The 20,457-nt window shown below is 46.2% G+C and overlaps 1 long non-coding RNA gene across 1 annotated transcript; it reads left to right on the top strand.

Moving 5' to 3' along the window:
* Positions 1 to 306: 306 nt before the first annotated feature.
* On the top strand, positions 307 to 10,152 carry LOC131279986 (uncharacterized). The gene is made up of 2 exons (XR_009187518.1): positions 307 to 600; positions 7,285 to 10,152. It is a non-coding gene; the product is annotated as an uncharacterized lncRNA (long non-coding RNA).
* The last annotated feature ends 10,305 nt before the right edge of the window (positions 10,153 to 20,457 follow it).

Genomic DNA, 20,457 nt, shown 5'->3' with positions numbered 1-20,457 from the left:
AGTGCAGCCTGCCCAGGAATGGTGCTGCACTGTTGTGGGCGATTAAGGCAGCATGCATAGAATCTACCTTTTCAGCAATGCCGGTAACATGGCCGCCCGGGCTGATACAACAATAGCTTAGGTCACCCTCCCCCCTTCTTTACAGAACCAGTTTCCGCCAAAAGTTCTTACCTCAAATCTGCCTCCCACCCTAGCAACAGCAGCGGCCAATCCCAGACCGCCACCTATCCTTACACACCACCCCCCCTCCTCCCTAGAGTATAAATGCTCAGTCCCCTCAATAAAGTTTTGCAGCTTGATCAGAATACTGTCTTGCTATCCCATACCATTCTTTCCATACTCTCTTGTCCCATACCATTCTTTCCCTCCTAGGACCCGGAGCTCCCGTTGATCGTCCCGCTGGCCGGGACAAACTTGCGCCCAACGTGGGGCCCGAAACCTCTGAGGGATAGAGCGCCGCACTAAAGAGAGCGCTCTCACTCACCGCACCCAGGATCGCCACGAGGGAACTCGCTCGTGAGACAGATCCGTTGAGAAATCACCCAGCGTCGGCGAAAAGAAGAAAGAAAGAAAAAAAAGAAAAAAGAAAAAAGAAAAAAGGTAGGCTTCCCCCTCCCCCACCATGGGACAAGGAACTTCCCAACATAGTTTATATATGAAACAATTGAAAGAGGCACTCAAGGCACGAGGAACTAGAGTTAAGAAAAAGGATCTCACACGCTTTTTTGAATTTTTGTTAAAAACCTGCCCTTGGTTCCCTTTAGAAGGTACTATAGATCATAAGTGTTGGAAAAGAGTCAGAGACTGCCTACAAGACTATTACAAAACTTTTGGGCTGGAAAAAGTCCCAGTTACTGCCTATTCTTACTGGAATCTTATTTCTGAAACCCTAAAAGTCCATTTTTCCACTCCAGACATTCAAGAACTTTGCAAAAAGGGAGAGGAAGCTTTGAAGGAGCACTCTCGTCCCGCTTCAGCATGCAGCTCAGTAATAATTAATATGCCTGAAAGCCCCCTTAACAAAAACCCCAATGAAAGTAGGCCAAATACCCCAACCAGCCAAGCTAGTCTCTCGCCCGATCAAGCCGAAATCGAACCAGAGGCTAAACCCCCCCTCTTTTTGAAAACCCAGAGACGAAACCAAAAGCTAAAATCCCTTCCATGTTCGAGACCAATTCCCTTCCCCCATCTTGGCCACCCCCCTATAATCCTAATTTTCCCGATCCGTATCCTCCTTTTTATCCAGCCGCGTCTCTGCCTCAATTCCACACTTTAGAAAAAATAACAAAAAATCTCCGGCTACACGCCGATAACTTTAAAGAAAACTTTAATCAAGAGCAGCAGCTACTGAAGAAGCAACTAGAAAATGACCTTGAATTAAAGATTCAATGCGGAACAGCAGAATATACCTGTCTACATATAATAACATGACTTCGGGAAGCGGTTTGACCTAATGTAAGGGGGAAATGGAAAGGAGAAATGAGATTATAAGGCTGTGAGTCTCTAAAAAAGAGTCTGGAGGTTGTCAGAAGGAATACCCCTATGTACAACTGAACAGAGTCTAAGAGACAGATAAGGTAGATACAACCCCAGGTATTGGTTCTTTTGAGGGATAAAGAGACCCACGGGTTCTATGGTCATGGCAGAAGGGGTTCACTGCCATGACAGATGGCCCTTCTTTGGAGCTGGTGTTTCTGCGTGATGGAAATGGACTCAGAGGGGATCTCTTTTCACAAGACTTGCATGCTACTTTATTGGAATTGTAGTTGGTGCTGGGTTTAAGATATATGTAGGGGATTTGAATCTCTGGACTGATAATATGACACCCAGGCCCAGAGCCTCAACAGACTTCAGCTCCTACACTTTGACTTATTGGACTTACTCCACTCAGCTAACATGGAGTTGAAGAAGGTCAACCACCACAACATGGAGCCTAGAGTGTCTACAACTAGAAGCGGGAAGAGTGCATCCAGTACCCATGTGCAATCTAAGCCCTCACTTGACATAGGTGTGCAATGGACACAACCAATCCAATGTCCACAGAGAAAATGTGGAATGGGTGTGGGAACGGTAGCCATGGGGGCTGCTGGGTGTGGGGAACGGGAGGAAGAGATGAGAGGTGGAGGCGTTTTCGGGACGTGGAGTTGTCCTGGATAGTGCTTCACGGACAATTACGGGACACTGTAGATCCCCCCAGGGCCCACTGGATGGAACGTGAGAGAGTCTGGGCTATGATGTGGACCATTGACTATGGGGTGCAGTGATGCTCAGAGATGAACTTACCAGGTGCAATGGATGTATCACGATGATGGGAGAGAGTGTTGCTGTGGGAGGAGTGGGGGGCGGGGGCGGTGGGGTTGAATGGGACCTCATATATTTTTTTAATGTAATTTTAAAAAAAATAATAAATAAATATTAAAAATAAAAAAATTTTAAAAATTAAAAAAAAAAAAAAAAAAAAAGAGCAGCAGCTGGCCACCGATTTACTCGCCAAACTCCGGTCGGCAACTCAAACCATTGCTGCCCTGGCACTCCCAGAAAATGTCCACTCACCCGGCCCCCATTGTGCTCACCATACCTATGCCTTCCCAGTCACGCGTAGTCAGAGCAAAGACCTTGCCGCCAGCTCCCAAGATGGCGCCGCCAGCTCCCAAAATGGCGCCGCCAGGTCTCAAAATGGCGCTTCGAGTAGAGAAAGTGAGGAAGATCCCCCCCAGCTCTGACGAGGGAGAACAAGAGGAAGTTAGCACTACATGGAGAGAGGAAGAGGAAGTTAGTACTACAACAACAGCTAAATATAAGAAACTTAGTTTAAAATATTTAGAAAAATTTAAAAAGGCAGTGAATGCTTATGGCGCCACCGCCCCCTTCACACTTGCATTATTAGAAAGCATCAGTGAGAAAGAACTTACTCCCAACGACTGGTTTCAATTAGCTAGAGCTGCCTTGTCCGGCGGCGATTTCCTGTTGTGGAAATCCGATTATGAAGAACACTGCAAAAAGTATGCCACCCGTAACGCCCGTAAAACCGCCTCTGAAAAATGGACATTAAACAAATTTTTAGGTCAAAGCCCCTACCATCAAAATGACAAACAAGCTCAATTTCCCCCCGAACTTATAGCACAAATACAAACAGCCGCGCTTAGAGCATGGAAAAAACTTCCACAAAAGGGTGCTGCCACTGCCTCTCTCGCTAAATTAAGGCAAGGACCCGATGAACCATATACCGATTTCCTCAGCCGCCTACAAAATATGGCTGAGCGTTTATTTGGGGCCAGCGAGAGTGATAGTGATTTCATTAAACATCTGGCTTTTGAAAATGCCAACGCTGCCTGCCAAGCCGCAATTCGCCCTTTTCACAATACCGATCTTAATAACTACATAAAACTTTGTTCTGGCTTCGGGCCCACTCAAACTCTGGGAATAGCCATTGGCGCTGCCCTCCAAAACTTTGCAGCACAAACTAAGCCTCCTACATGCTATAACTGTAAACAACCTGGCCATTTTTCAAAAAATTGCCCCGTACCAAGAGTCAATTCCTCCTCATTTATCTCTAAGAAACCCTCATTGCCACCCTCTATTTGCCCCCATTGTAAAAAAGGGTTTCATTGGGCATCCGAGTGTCACTCCCGCATAGATATTAATGGCCAACCCCTTAGGCCTAAGCCCCAGGGAAACTTGCAATGGGGCCGGCCCCAGGCCCTGACAGAACAAACCCAGGGGCAGTGCGGTTTGTTCGACCTTCCCCAGTCGCAGTCCCTGCGCTCCCAACCATAAACCATGCTGCCGCATCTCAGACCTATGGAGAGCCACAGCAGGGAGCGCAGGAATGGGCCTCTGTACCGCCTCCGAGTCAATATTAACCCCAGAAACCAGCCCTCTCCTCATACCTACAGGGATCTATGGGCCTCTGCCCCCAAATACCTTTGGTCTCATTTTAGGAAGAGCTAGTGTCACCCTGCGCGGAATCCAAATTATCCCAGGTGTACTAGATAATGACTTTAAGGGTGAAATACAAATAATTGCAACCACCTCAAACAATATTATTCATATTCCTTCTGGCACTCGAATAGCACAACTTATAATATTCCCCATTCAACATGTCAACTCAAACTTCAAAAAGCTCCCACGCCCCACAGAAGGCCCTGGATCTTCCGATGTTTTTTGGGCACAACCAATATCCCATAATCGGCCCACCTTAAAACTAAAACTTAATGGCAAGCTATTTGAGGGAATCTTAGACACAGGAGCCAATTCCACAGTTATATCCTCAAACCACTGGCCAAAAGCCTGGCCCCTCACAACCGCTGCCACCCACTTAAAAGGAATAGGTGAAGTCACAAATCCTCTACAAAGTTCACAAACCCTAAAATGGGAAGATAAGGAAGGAAACACTGGTACAGTTATACCGTATATTATCCCCCATCTCCCCGTTAATCTCTGGGGCAGAGATATTCTAACTCAAATGAAAAATTTTATGTGCAGCCCCAGCGATGTAGTTACTGCTCAAATGCTCAAAATGAACTTTCTCCCTGGCAAAGGCCTGGGCAAAACTAATCAAGGGATAAAGCAGCCCATCTCTATAACACCTAATGCAACTAAAACAGGACTCGGGCTCTCTCAAAATTTAACCTGATGGCCATTGACATCCCTGTACCCCATGCTGAAAAAATCTCCTGGAAATCCATGGAGCCAGTATGGGTTGATCAATGGCCCCTAACTCAGGAAAAAACCCTAGTGGCTATAGAGTTAGCACAGGAACAACTTAACGCCGGACATATTGAACCCACTCAGTCCCCTTGGAACACTCCCATTTTTGTCATAAAAAAGAGAACAGGTAAATGGAGACTATTACAAGACTTACGAGCTGTAAACCAAGCAATGGTGCCCATGGGGGCACTGCAACCCGGTCTCCCTTCACCAGTTGCCATTCCTATTGACTTTCACAAAATAGTTATAGACTTAAAGGATTGGTTTTTTTCCATACCGCTTCACCCGAAAGACAGGCAACATTTCGCCTTTAGTGTTCCTCAAATTAACTTCCAAGGCCCTATGCCCCAATTTCAATGGAAAGTCTTACCACAAGGTATGGCCAATAGTCCAACTCTATGTCAAAAATTTGTTGCCGACACTATTAACCCCATCTGGCAACTATGGCCACAAATCTATATCCTTCATTATATGGATGATATCCTGTTAGCAGGTCAAAACTTCTCCAACCTACACCTTTGTTTTCAAGACCTTCTAAAAAACTTAACTGCAAGAGGTCTTCAAATAGCTCCTGATAAGGTGCAAACTTCAAACCCCTTTTCCTATTTGGGTTTCGAGCTTTGGCACCAACAAGTTTTAACACCCCACGTTCAGCTGCGAACCTCCCATCTATTAACTCTAAATGATTTCCAAAAACTTCTAGGAGACATTCAATGGCTCCGCCCCTACCTAAAACTACCCACTGAAACCCTTCTGCCATTCTATAATATCTTAAAAGGTGACGCAAACCCCTCCTCTCCCCGAAGCGTAACTCCAGAGGCAATGCAAGCGCTTATCTTAATAAATCAAGCTATCCAAAGTCAAACCTGTTATCAAATAAATTACCACCAACCCTTAATCTTTATAATTCTAGCTACAGTTCATACACCTACAGGAGTTTTCTGGCAATCAAACATAAAACAGCAAAATGGACAAGGTCACCCATTGCTCTGGGTTCACCTCTCCGCTACTCCATCAAAGGTGCTCTCTTCATACATTTCTCTTATAGCTGCCCTCATAAGAAAAGGCCGGCAAACTAGTCGCCAATTGTTTGGAAAAGACCCCGATTCCCTTATCGTTCCGTACACTCAGGATCAAATCCATTGGCTCTCCCAAACCGACGACGAATGGGCTATCGCATGCTTTTCGTTTCCAGGCAATATTGATAACCACTACCCTGGTGATCCATTAATTCAGTTTGCCAAAATCCATCAATTCACCTTCCCTAAAGTCACTAAAACAAAACCCACAGACTCAGCCACTTTAGCCTTTACTGATGGATCAGCTAATGGGACTGCAGCTTACGTCATCCAGGGTCAAGCCTTTCCCATGCGTTCTCCCTATACTTCAGCCCAACTTGTCGAGCTCTACGCAGTCCTGCAAGTTTTTTCCCGCCTTCAAAACCAACCTTTTAATTTATACTCTGATAGTGCATATATAGCCCAGTCTATACCGCTATTAGAAACCACTCCATTTATCAAGCCCTCCTCCACTGCAGTCCCCTAATTCTCACAGCTGCAAAAACTAATTCTCAAACGACAACACCCCTTCTTCGTAGGGCATCTCTGTGCCCACCAAAGTCTACCAGGCCCTCTTGCAGAAGGCAATGCATTAGCAGACGCTGCCACTCAGCTAATATGTTCCAATCTTTGCAACGCTTTTACCTTAGCATCCCAAGCCCATGCACAACATCACCTAAATGCAAACACTCTCCGACTAAAATTCAATATTACTAGAGAACAAGCAAGGGAAATCGTTAAAACCTGCAAAAATTGTGTAACTCAATTGCCAGTCCCTCACCTAGGAGTCAACCCAAGAGGACTTATCCCAAATAAAATCTGGCAAATGGATATCACCCATTTTGCCAGTTTTGGGCAACTCAAATATATTCATGTTTGCGTTGACACATACAGCGGATTTATTTTAGCTAGCCTACAATCAGGAGAAGCTTCAAAACATGTTATCTCTCATTTACTACATTGTTTCACTATTCTAGGCCAGCCTAAGCTCATTAAAACAGACAATGGACCTGGATACACTGGAAAAAATTTTCAAACCTTCTGTCAAAAATTACAAATTGTACATAATACAGGAATACCATACAACCCCCAGGGCCAAGGAATAGTAGAATGAGCACATCGCACCCTAAAAAATGCCTTGTGCCATCTAGCTGATAGCACTCTCGATCTCACAAAACAACGCCCCCGAGATCTTTTACATCATGCTCTCTTTGTCCTCAACTTCCTAACTCTGGATCAAGAAGGGCACTCTGCAGCCGATAGGCACTGGCATCCCAAAACACAAACGCAACAAGCCTCAACATCAAAATGGAATGGGCCCGACCCCGTTATCATCTGGGGGTGAGGCTCTGCTTGCATATACGACCAAGAAAAAGAAGGCCCTCGCTGGCTGCCAGAAAGATTAATAAGACATGTTAATCCTCCATTATCGGAAAAAAACCCTCTCCCCTTTAACAACAACCTTTCCAGGGAACAAACCCCTCCCTGAGAAAAGAAATTTTTTTTTCTCTTCCAGTACGTTGCCAACAAAAAACCGCCAACCTTGCTGTAACCTGCGCGGAGAAACCTCATTGGATTTCAAGTTCCGCGCAGAGAATCCACATACAGCCTGCAACTTAAAGAAGCTCAGCGTACAGGTTTGCTCCATCACTAAAGCCACATGATTTATTGCCACAATAACTATTGGCTCCTGCCAATTGGCTTTCTGGCATTGCTGTTCGCAGCCGGATTAGCAACCGTTGCCCCAAAAGATTGGAACCTACTAGAAAAAACCCTTCTTGCCGTAACGTATTTGTGCATTGTAGGGTGCTTCACCCTGCTAGCTTGCCTTCCTTAAACACCTACAGCCCTCGGTAACATGGCCTTATTAAGCCCACTGCCGTTTAAGGCTGTCGCCCTACATTTTTTCCTGCAAAGTGTGCTCAATAACCTAAGCACCACTTCCCTCGAAACTAACCCCCACCAGCCTTGGAATTGGTCCCTAATACGATGGGAAGATTCACAAATTGTAAATTGCACCATTACCGCGGGGGCACCTTCCTTTATCTTTAATGTCACTACGCTGTTTCTCCCTGGTACTTTCCCCAATGCCAATAGCGGCTCCAGCAGTTCCCGTAGAGGAGGCCGTGCTGGCGTACGCCAAAATCTTAACCTCAGCCAGGTCTACATGTGCCCAGCCTCAAATCCTGGAAAAACCTATTGCAACACCCCCAATCAATACTATTGTGCATAGTGGGGGTGTGAAACATTAGCCACTGATTGGAAACCTAGTACCACCGATCAATATCTTACCCTAACACGAACTCCCCCTCACTGCAAACCTTCTTCCACTGATGGGCTCGGCCGCACTACCCCAGGGACCTGCATAGGATTAAATATCACTGTACAGCTCCCCAATAACCTCACTTGGACAATCGGTCGGACCTGTGATATCAGGCTCTATGTATCAGGAACTAACCCAGGGAGTCTTATCATGATAAAAAAGGAAGCAGTACGGCAACCATTAATCGCCATTGGGCCAAATGTAGTGCTCGCTCCCCCTCCTCACCAAGCTTCACCCCCATCGCCTCAAATCGCAACTACCCCTCCTCACAAACCCACCAATCAAATCATTTCAACCCATTCTTCCTTTGCTACCAGCCTAACACTGTTGCCCTCAAAAACTTCCATGGAACCTAAACCAACTTATAACCCATTCTGGTCAGTGCTCCAAGCTGCCCTTCTCTCCCTGAACTCCTCCCAGCCCAACTTTACCCGTAGTTGTTGGTTATGCTTTTCTGCCAACCCCCCTTTTTATGACGCTGTCGCCCTTAATACCTCATTTAATACTTCAAACGAGGATAATCCTCCCCAATGCTCTTGGAATACAACAAAAATCGGCCTCACCATGCAATCTGTTATTCACTCCTGACATTGCATTGGTACTATCCCCTCCTCCTTTAATAAGGTCTGTGCACAGTCATCCTCTCCACCAACAGGTAAATTCTACATTCCCCCAACAGGGGTAAAATGGCTATGCTCTTCCACAGTGCTTACTCCTTGCGTATCAGCAAAAGCCCTCAACGAGACTGAAGAAGTGTGCCTCTTAGTAGCTGTGCTGCCCCGCGTCGTCTTCCGTAGGGGAGAAGACCTTTATCAATACTGGGACGTACAACCTCCAACCATATCAAGGAACAAAAGAGAACTTGTTACGGCTGTCACTATTGCCTCTCTTTTAGGTATTGCTGGCCTAGGTACTGGAACTGCCGCTGTCGTTCTCCAAAAGCAAGGTTTGTCCCACCTGAGAGCTGCTATAGATGAAGATTTAGCACGCATTGAAAACTCCATCACCCATCTCGAAAAATCCCTTACATCCTTATCAGAAGTTGTTCTCCAAAACAGGAGAGGCCTAGATCTACTTTTCCTTAAGCAAGGAGGGCTTTGTGCCGCACTAGGCGAGGAATGTTGCTTTTATGCTGACCATTCTGGCTTAGTCAAAGATTCCATGTCCAAACTTAGGGAAGGAATTGCAAACTGCAAACGTGAGCGAGAAGCCCAAGGAGGTGCCTCCTGGGGATTCAACGGAATCCTTCCTTACATTCTACCCATATTAGGTCCCTTAATAACCATACTCCTTGTAATATCCTTTGCACCTTGGGCCATAAAAAGAATTATAGAACTAGCAAAAGACCAAATTGATTCCGCTCTTAGCAGGCCCATTCAAGTGCACTATCACCGGCTTCACCTCACTCATCAAGGTATATCTCTAAACTAACTAACTGCTGCCCACCCTCACGGGTGAAGAGCCCCCTCCTACGGGAACAGCATATAACTCGAAACTATGCTTTGATTGGTACCGCTGGGTACGAGGCAAAGCACTGCAAAGGAGGGTCAAAACAATTAAAGGCCATTTTCGAGCTCCTTGAGAAGCATGCCTCATTAGCATAGGGGTTCGCTCTGCGCAAATAGGGGTTCACTCTGCACGAATCCTACCCCAAATTCCCCTCCCCAGAAAAACAGAGCCACAAACAACATGGGGAATGAGGCCTCTACTTCCCCCAGCAGGTTAATGCCAAAAGAGTGCTCGATGAGCATTCTTCCTCCATCCTTTTGAAAAACACAGGGAGGAGATGTTGTGGGCGATTAAGGCAGCATGCATAGAATCTGCCTTTCAGCAATGCCGGTATCATGGCCGCCCGGGCTGATACAACAATAGCTTAGGTCACCCTCCCCCCTTCTTTACAGAACCAGTTCCCGCCAAAAGTTCTTACCTCAAATCTGCCTCCCGCCCTAGCAACAGCAGCAGCCAATCCCAGACCACCACCTATCCTTACCCACCACCCCCCCTCCTCCCTAGAGTATATATGCTCAGTCCCCTCAATAAAGTTTTGCAGCTTGATCAATATACTGTCTTGCTGTCGTTCCTTGTGTCTCTCTTGTCCCTTACCATTCTTTCCCTCCTAGGATCCGGAGCTCCCGTTGATCGTCCCGCTGGCCGGGACACCGCACACACGGAGAGCTGACACAACAAGATGACACAATAAAAAGAAACACAGATTCCCATGCCACTGACAACAACAGAAGTGGACAAAGAAGACGCAGCAAATGGACACAGAGAACAGACAAGCGGGGTGGGGGGAGGGGAGATAAATAAATAAATAAATAAATCTCTTTTTTAAAAATGCTCAGATATACCTGCCAGGAGCAGTGCAGTAAAAAGTCCTTCATAAACTTCACCAAAGCACTCATCTGGGGAGAAATGCCCTAACAAGCTTAGCTAAATGGGCTTTCAAGAAAAAAAACAAAGCCTGATAAAAAGTCAAAACAATTTATAAAAAATTGCTCAATTAAAGTCAAAATATAAATCCTTTACTCTGTAGTTCCGATCACTCCCACAGCTATTAAAGCTAAAAGAATATCCAGCTTGATTTACTAATCCTGAATAAAATCAGTTACCCAAGAGTGCCAGTTCACCAGAAGCACTTGACAAAACACATAAGTGCCAGTCATTGAACAGTCTGGGATGCATCTTCAAAAAAAACAAAGCTAAGTGCCTAATACCATTATCTACTACAATTTCTCTCTGGGGTTAACCAACAGCATAAAATAACTTAAAATATACTGTTCCCCACCAACTTTAGAAAGGTGCCACTTTTGCAAACATCTAACCTTTCTACTTCTGTGGTCCAATATCTTCTTTAAAAAACCATGCAGGCGGCGGACTTGGCACAGTGGTTAGGGCGTCCGTCTAACTCATGGGAGGTCCACGGTTCAAATCCCAGGCCTCTTGACCCATGTGGAGCTGGCCCATGTGCAGTGCTGATGCACGCAAGGAGTGCCATGCCACGCAGGGGTGTCCCCTGCGTAGGGGAGCCCCACGCACAAGGAGTGCGCCCTGTAAGGAGAGCCACCCAACGCAAAAGAAAGTACAGCCGGTCCAGGAATGGTGCCCGCACACATGGAGAACTGACACAACAAGATGACGCAATGAAAAGAAACACAGATTCCCGTGCTGCTGACGACAACAGAAGTGGACAAAGAAGACAAAGCAAATAGACACAGAGAACAGACAACCAGGGTGGAGGGGAAGGGGAGGGAAATAAATAGATAAATAAATCTTTAAAAAATAATAATAATCATAAAAAATAAAAAAACATGTATTCTCAAAATTCTAATTAGTTTGTTTCTTCCAGAATAGGCATCTTGTTGACCATATGAAAACTTCATCCAGCTTCATCCAGAATGCCAGATCTGTTTTCCTCCAGTCAAAATAAAATAACAAAGTTCTTACACCTTGTCAGGTAGGAATTACAGTCCATGACCAGCAGGAGGTAGCTACAGAAAAAAGATCATCTCCCTTCAACACCCCTTTAAGATTGAAGGTGTAAATTCTCTAAAGGGAAAATAAAACAACCTAATAAAATAGAAAATTAATAGACAAATCTGGAACCTGGCATAAAGTCCATGTGGACATCAGTAACCCCCAAGATAGCAGCTAGAAAACCCCCACCCCAAGATTCTGCTATCCAGAACTAAGACTTCTTTTGGGAACAAGAAAAATCCCTGGATATTACCCAAGCACTTTATCTTTAAGCCCTCACTAGGAAATTAATAGGTGGGGTAATCAATCAAAACAACAAACAGCTGCCCACCTGATACCTCCAACAATAGTGATGCCAAAGCTTAACAAGTTGGCATCAAAGGGGGGAATGATATGGGCTGGGGGGAGGGGGACTGTGTGTTTTTTTCAAAAATAACCAGGGCTATGTGTGTAAGCTAAATGAGTTAATTCAAGCTTACCTGGAATGTGGATGGTATATGTTTATTCAAGCTTACCTGGAATGTGGGGAGTATGTGTTAATTCAAGACCTACCTGATACCCAGATACAACTCTAAGAAACTAACAAAAAGTCCTTTTGCACTTAAGCACCATTTGACTCCCCACTCTTACATCCTCTGTATAAAAGAAACCCAAATATCCTATTCGGGCTTGGGTTTTGGAACAGGAGTCCCCAAGCCCAGCCAGTCGTTAATAAATTTTCTGTCCCAAGAATATTACTGAGTCCTGGCCTTCCATACACAAACATTGAATCTCTCTGCTTCCACAACAATGGGAGGGGAGGTTTCAGAGACCCAAAGTCGAAATGGGAGGACAAATACCTTGGAGAAATAGGAGGGAGGAAGGAGCTGATAGAGGCTAAGAAGTGAAGGAGCCCCAGTAAGAGACAGAGGCTGATGGGGTGGGGGCTCGGCACTTCCCAGAGGCCTGGGGTTGGTTCCCTGAATAGGCCCCCACTCAGGCTCGTCCCCAGCCCATGGGGTGAGCAGGGCCCCCTGGCTCAGGCACTCACAGCTCCCATCACAGCCAGGCCCAGCCAAGGCAGATGCGGCCCAAAGACCTGGCTGTCCTGTATGGAATAAAGGACTTTTAAACAACAAATATGGTTTTCCAGGAAAGCTTTTAAAGATAGTCTCTGGAGTAGCTGTCGTGGGGCTGGGAGTCCCCGCTGAGGCCTTTTCATGCAGCTGCCCACCCTCGAGTCACTAACATAAAGTGCAGGGGACTTACCCAACCACCCAGAGCAGGGCAGGGTCTGGTTCTCTGGTGCTCTTGGACCAGCATTTTTACCAAAGTGCAGAATTTCACTTCTAACAATTCTCAAGAAGGCACCATTTAGAAATAAAATACTTGCTCTAAATGCAAAGGCTATCGATTACCTTCATCAATGCATGGAATCGTTAGGGCTTAAAAGCCTCCTGGAAACAGCGAGAATGGAAGAGAAGCCCTGCCTCCCTGCCCTGCTTGGAAAAACCATGGTCTCTTCCAGCAAGAGCCCTGGCAGCTGTGTTCCTTTTCTGGAGGTGGTGGGAGGAGTTAGGGGGCAGAGGGATGCTAACCACTCATTCCCACCCATTCCCCCCCACCGAGGGCATTTTCATCTAGCAATCACTTAGAATTATTGGGCAGAGGGCATGGGGGCAGGCCAGCTGAGAGCCTGCACCCCACGGGCAAAGACTGCTGGTGGTGGGTGCCTTAGACCAGGTGAGTCCCAGGCACATATTGGTCTTGTTAGGATGCATTTGGCTGCAAGATGCAGAACTAAACGAAAAGTGGCTCAACAACCTGGTTGTCTATTTTCTCGGGAACTTGGAGACAAGAGGGAAGTGACCCAGGTTTGATCCAGCAGCAACCCTAGGCCACCCACGACCGAAGCCTTTCATCTAGCCATCCTGCTGGGCTTTGTCCCTGCCTGGTCCACTATGGCTGCAGCAGCCTCACGCGTCCCCTGTAGGGCAGGACTGCACTTCTGTGGTATGTCACTGGCATCTGCAGGAGGGGCTCTTTTCTGCCCAAACAGCATCAGGGCTCTGTTATCTTAGGAGATGATGAGTGAAGGGGTGGAAGGAGAGAGGCTATTGGTTAGGCAACTCATTGTGGCTACCCATCATGCTGACCCATCTCCTTGTCCTCTGTAACAAAATGGGTTCATTAAGGAACTGCAAAGAGACTGGAGTCAGTTCTCAAATAACCCAACTGAAACCCTATAGAATCTGGCATTAAAAACGGGCAAGACTGGCTCACTAGAGCCTGGATGATAGGGCAGCGCGTCTGCAGAGGCCCCATTAATTGATCCCAGCCCTATGGACTCTGGAAGGCTGTGCCCACCCTCACATGTAATACCGTCCTCCGGCACCGTGTCCTCTCACCCAGGCGCAGCTCCAGTCACAGTGCTCAGCATCTGCTACCTCCTCCAGCGTCGGCCTCAGGCCTAGCACCACCCATCTTTTTTCTAAGTAACACGGACTTTTCTATTTCTTACAGAGCTCCCCTTTTCTCATTTTCAAAGTGTATGGCAATTGCTGCCTGGTCACCTGCCAAACTGAAGCACTGTTCAAATGGAAAAAGCATTAAAAATAAACTGCAAGGCCTTGCCTCTTTCATGTCACATCACTTTGGGCAATTGCTTTCCCTCTCCTTGCCTCAGTTACCCTCTCTTTATGTGTAGGGACTTCATCTTTTTCAATCAAAGAGTCTGTGGTCCATGAACCTGGAAGAAGAGAATGGATGGAGACCCTGGTCATTACTGGCCCAGTTAAGCCACCTCTGTCCTCACCTTCAGGTTCCGAGGCCGGAACTTCCAGTATAATGTTAAATCACCGTGATGGCAGTGGGCATCCTTGTGTTGTTCCTGATCTTCGAGGCAAAGCTTTAGGTCTTTCACCATTAAGTAGAATGTTAGCTGTGAGCTTTTCATATACGCCCTTTATCATGTTGAGGAAGTTTCCTTCTTTTCCTAGTGTTCTAAGTGCTTTTATCAAGAAAGGGTGTTGGACCACGCTGATATTATGAATAAAGGGTTGCAGCAATTAATTCTGCCCAGTGAAAAAAAGAAGAGAGAGTTGAGGGCACAGAGGAAAAGGCCTCTCAGCTAGGATTTGAAGAGCAAGTAGGAGTTCAGTTAACAGATAGCAAGGAAAGAATATTCCAGCAAAGAAGAAATATCTTAAATACAAACACTTAATGCCTTAGGAATGCTTAGAGACACAATGTGCTAGACTGATGTCATCTAGAGAGAACATGCCAGGAAATAAGAGTGGAAAGGTAGACTGGAAACATGGTGAGGGGCTGAACTTTATTCTGAAGGCTAGTGGATCCAGACTATTTTGACTGCCCACTCCAGCAGGAACAAAGTTTTATGCATGTATCCCCAGTATATGTACATACATTTATGTATAAATTAAATTATATCAAAAGCTATTATTCAAATACATTATATTCAGTATGAAAGACACAAAAAGAGAAATGTATAAAAGAGATTAAATTAATACTTGTCCTCAATGGAATCCTTTTTCATTAATTTATAAATTTTTATTAAATTTTTTAAAAAGCTGGAGTAGGGAGCTAGAGGACATCCTTCTCCTAAACTGTGGCTAGAAGACAGGCAGAAACTGTCTGAAACAATGGTTCTTGATCTCCAGAGGGCAGGGGAGCACTATACAGCATCCAAGAAAGAAGGCGATGGGGAGGCTGAGAAGCTGCAGGGAAAAAAAAACAGAAAACAGGGAGTGAGTTGCTCCACAGCAGGGGATGTCACCCATCCCCTATCCCCAAGGTTTGCCTCGGTGCAGTCCACGGCTTGCTGCCATGGATGGAGAGGGCCATGAAAGTGTAATTCGGTAGGAACAGAGTTGGGGCACAGTCAACTACTGAGTGAGGCTTCTGGTCATGGAGTTTGGATTGCTGGGTGCTGGTTTTGAATCGCAGTTTTAGTCTGCCCTTAACAGACTTGCCAATGGCTGGTGTTTCAATACCATCCAGCAGAGGGTGAAAAAATATACTCCCTCCCTAGGCTTGTGGAAACGGTTTGCTGAAGAGAACCATCTGCTGGACAGGCCAGGAAAGCACAGCTTCAGGGAGCTGAAAATAAAAGCCACCTCGGGAAAGTCCTGCCTGCCCAGGAATGGCACCGCACACACGGAGAGCTGACGTAGCAAGATGACGCAACAGAGAGAAACACAGATTCCCATGCTGCTGACAAACAACAGAAGCGGACAAAGAAGATGCAGCAAATAGACACAGAGAACAGACAACTGGGGTTGGGGGGGGAGGGGGTAGAAATAAATAAATAAATAAATCTTTAAAAATAAATAAATAAAAATAAATTCAATGAAATGGCTAAAGAGATTAAGGATATTAAGAAGACACTGGATGAGCACAAAGAAGAATTTGAAAGCATACATAGAAAAATAGCAGATCTTATGGGAATGAAAGGTGCAATCAATGAAATTTAAAAAAACATTGGAATCATATAATAGCAGATTTGAGGAGGCAGAAAAAAGGATTGGTGAGCTTGAAGAAATGGCCTCTGAAAGTAAACATACAAAAGAACAGATGAAGAAAAGAATGGAAAAAATTGAACAAGGTCTCGGGGAACTAAATGACAGCAAAAGGCATGCAAACATACATGTCATGGGTGTCCCAGAGGAAAAGAGAAGGGAAAAGGGGCAGAAGGCATATTTGAAGAAATAATGGTAGAAAATTTCCCCACCCTATTGAAGGACGTAGATATCCATGTCCAAGAAGCACAATGTACTCCCATCTGAAAAAATCCAAATAGACCAACTTCAGGACACACTTATCAGAATGTCAAAGGCCAAAGACAAAGAGAGAATTCTGAGAGCAGCAAGAGAAAAGCAATGCATAACATATAAGGGATATCCAATAAGATTAAGTGCTGATTTCTCAGCAGAAACCATGGAGGCAAGAAGACAGTGATCTGATATATTTAAGATACTACAAGAAAAAAACTTCCAGCCAAGAATCTTATATTCAGCAAGACTGTCTTTGAAAAATGAGGGCGAGATTAGAATATTCACAGATGAACAGAAACTGAGAGAATTTCTAAGCAAGAAAACATATTTTCAGGAAATACTAAAGGGTGTGCTAGAGCCTGTGCTAGTGTTTGGGTGACTTGGGAGAGGGCTTAAGGAAGTGAGGGTTTGAGGGCTCTAGATTGGATGCTCTCAGAAGTGGGCAGTTCCATGATTGAGTGTCTCATAGAGAAGGCAGACTCATGTGAGAATAAAACTATAACTGGTAAAGAAGAAGCTGTCACTTGTTTTAGCCAAAGGGAGGGGTTGGTATTTTGTGAGCAGCATGGTGACCTTGTCTTAGTCTGTGTGATAAAATTGTAAAGTGATCCTGTTTTGTCTCACTGAGTCATGTCTCAGAGTGACCTTGTCAGTATTTTCTGAGCGTGTTTATGCTCAACAGAAAAACATAGCCTAACTGTAAGTGCCAGACCAGTCTCCAAGAGTCAGAGCCTTCTTTTTTCCCGCCTGCACAATTCGGTTTTTTAAAAAGAAAAACTCAGTTGTGCCATTACAGTATTTCTGACAAAAGTATGACAATACAGAAACAACTCACAGTTCCCAAATAAGAAGTTATGCATCTGTAGCCTCAGGAATTCATGTTTCTCTTCGGGGACTCAAGTGTGAAACCGGGGGCAGGGAGCCAACATGCACCAGAGGAAGGCAGACACGTGCACTCCTTGCATATCACAGGAAGTAGACAGGTCATCAGGGGGGCGTTTGATTGTTCTTAGAAATGGCATGAACCAACACTGTTTAAAGCAAAAGACCAGCATTTTCACTCTAGCCTACCCCTAGTTCAAAACCCCAACGCTGGTGCCAACCCCAATTAGAATCCTAACCCTTATGCCCTGGAACTCCTTTGGGAGGCACCCCGAGTGCCTCTTCCCCTCCCCTCCTGCCCTATATAATCAGCTCTCTTCCTTCGCCTCTCCATGAGCTGCAACATCTTAATAACCTGACAAGGAATAGAACAAAGGGATGTCAGATAGTGGGACCTGCAAATCCTGCAGGTAAAACTTTGTAAATGTGCCAGTTGGGGTCTGTGGATTTCGAGAGACTGAGAACTCACCTGTGACTCTCCCTTGTGCCTTTAACATAAAGGAGGTTTGGAGTCATGATATAAATTGATTGAAAGTGCAGCTCGGAATCTATGGCAGGGGAAGCGGATGTGGCTCAGGCGACTGGCCTCCCACCTACCACGTGGGAGGTTGCTGGGTTTGATCCCGGCGCCTCCTAAAGAAGACAGCGAACTGACGCAACAGGCAGGCATAGCAAGATGACACAAGAGACACAAGACAAGGGAACATAATGAGAGACACAGCGAAGCCAGAAGCAGAGGTTCCTGGTGCCTCCTAAAGAAGAAAGACAGCCAGCTGATGCGATGGCCAGGCACGGTGAGCTGATGTGATAGGATGATGCAACAAGAGACACAGCAAAGCAGGGAGCAGAGGCGGCTCAAGAGATTAGGCACCTCCCTCCCACATCAGAGGTCCCAGGTTCGGCGCCCGATGCCTCCTAAAAAGAAACAAGGAAGATGAACATTTGCTGCAAGTACAAGCAACAAGGTGGGTGGGGAGAAATAAATTTTAAAAATAAATAGAAAGAAATAAATAAGAATCTGTGGCAGGTCTCGTGTGCCTCTCCACCCCTCTCTGTGACCCTCCATTCTTTCTAGCATGTTATCTCTGCACACTTGGTTCAAATGTGGAGAGCTCCAAACGTCAGATGGGTTTGCCTGTTACTCTTTTCCTCCCCAAATAAAAACCTTTCCCTCCAGATCTCCTGACGGTCACTTCAACCTGCACGAAGTGCTCACACCCAGCCCAATGAGAGGGTAGCTCTGTGCAAAGAGCAGATTTGGGAGCAGATACGGGTTTGGGGTAGGTTCCCTTTTAGGTAGGAGGAAATGCTGGACGTGAGAGGTTCTATTTCTCTCACATGAAGTCCTTTCCACCTCTCAAATTCCTATGCCTGTTTCCTAGTCATTCTAATTCCAGAGCTGCCCCCAAATGATATATGACTTCAGGAATAGCTGCAAACCCATTCATTTGATCTCGTTGGGAAACAGCACAAAACCACAGACAGCTCTTGTGGGAGGAAAGAAGAGAAATGAGTAGCTGTGGGGGCGAAGAAAAGACCCACCTCCAGCTGGCCCCAAACCACAGCTACTTGGTTTGTTGGCACTGCCTGATACTCCATCCTTGGCTCCTAACAGCGACACAAGGCGGGAGACTCAGGGGCTGCTATTTCTGGAGGACGGGGAAAGAGAAATAAGGAGTTCCCAGACCAGCTCGAGGGCCAGTTACTGCAGCCCCAAGGACTGCAGCGTCCAGCTAGCCCTCTCAGTAGCTGGCGTGATCCTTTGGATGGTGCCACCGCTCTTTTCCAGTTCCCAATGGGACCATCCTTTGTTTCCCGGTTCAGATTCTAGAGGGAACTGTTCTTTTTCTAAGTCTTAGTTAAAGTCTCTTTGTAGCCCTGTAATGGATGTATTTTTAAAACAGTGACCCAAGAAACAGGTGAGTGTGACTCTCACTGCTATTGATTGATCGACAGACATCTCAACATTTTCTTAATAGGATCCCGGCTGAGTTTGGGGGACCTGTGAGCCTCTTGCCCACATACCAGTGATGAACCGTGGACATTCAGCCAACAAGGGTGATCTCCTCTTCCTTTCCATGATTGATTGAGAGATGGAAATGTGACCCACATCAAGCCAGTTATATCTGGGAGCCAGTCAAAGACCTGGGACTTAAGGGATTTTACTCCCTGATAAAGAGAGACCCATGACAATAAAGCTCCTTTCTGACTTGCCTTTGAACACTGCCGTGCAAGGACATGATCGTGCAGGGAGACACAGGAATAGCTCAGAGGAGAGATGAAGAGCCTGGGTTCTCAGTGGCCTGGGTGAACTGCTATTTAAAAAGCGGGACACCTCGCTCCTGTCACCCTGTTATGAGATAACAAAAACCCCCACTGTTTAAGTCACTTTTAGTTCAATTCTGTTTCTTTCTGTTATTCTAATTCCAAAGCAGGAACAAGGCTCAGTCCTTTTCTTTATTTTCTGGGTCCTGTGATTCAGACCATCAATTGCAGTTTTCTATACCCTTTCTCAGTCTTTCAGTATTTAGTACGTGCTTGGTTTTTAAATCGATGTATTTCTGGATAATGCTAGAATGAAACGGAAAGTGAAGTTGTGAATGTTGATCCAAAGGCCAGCCACGGAGCAGCAGCAGACCAGAGACATGCCCTGGCTTCCGATGGCTTCAGGAAATGCCCCTGGAACTTTCTATGGTGGAACTTTCTATGGTTCACTCACAGTGCCTGGCTTCTCTCATTCAAAGGGTTCAGAGTGGTTTGCTGGTCGCGGACAGAGTGAGCACAGCTGCTTCTCTTTTGAAGGCTTTCACAGGAAACGGTGCTTGTCAATGAAAAGTCCTTTCTTTCCGCTGGACTGTGGGGCGTTTCACCTCAGCTGCCAGGAGGCTGCCCTGCTTGCCCCAAATAGCCTCCTCTTCCTGTGTTGGGGAAATCCCAGGCAGGGTCTGTCTGGCTCAGCCGGCCGGGCTGATCCGGAAATTCCAGGTGGGAAGTGCGACGTTGCAGGGCGGGAGAGACCCAGGCGGTGGCGGAGGCCAGCGTCCTGCGCCCTGCCCACAGCCCTGGCCATGGCCCTGCCCTCGGCCCTGCCCACAGCCCCCTTCTGGTCCCCGTGTCCCTGCCCGCTGTCTGCTCCAGGAGGACAGCTCCCTGCCCAAACGCGGCTATCAGACGGGCTCCAGCTGCTTCTAACAGGGCTGTCTTTGCCTGACACAACCTGGCAGGCAGACCCCTG

This window comes from Dasypus novemcinctus, chromosome 10 (assembly GCF_030445035.2).
Source record: "Dasypus novemcinctus isolate mDasNov1 chromosome 10, mDasNov1.1.hap2, whole genome shotgun sequence".
Classification (NCBI taxonomy): Eukaryota; Metazoa; Chordata; class Mammalia; order Cingulata; family Dasypodidae; genus Dasypus; species Dasypus novemcinctus.
This window is presented reverse-complemented; position numbering and strand designations above follow the sequence as displayed.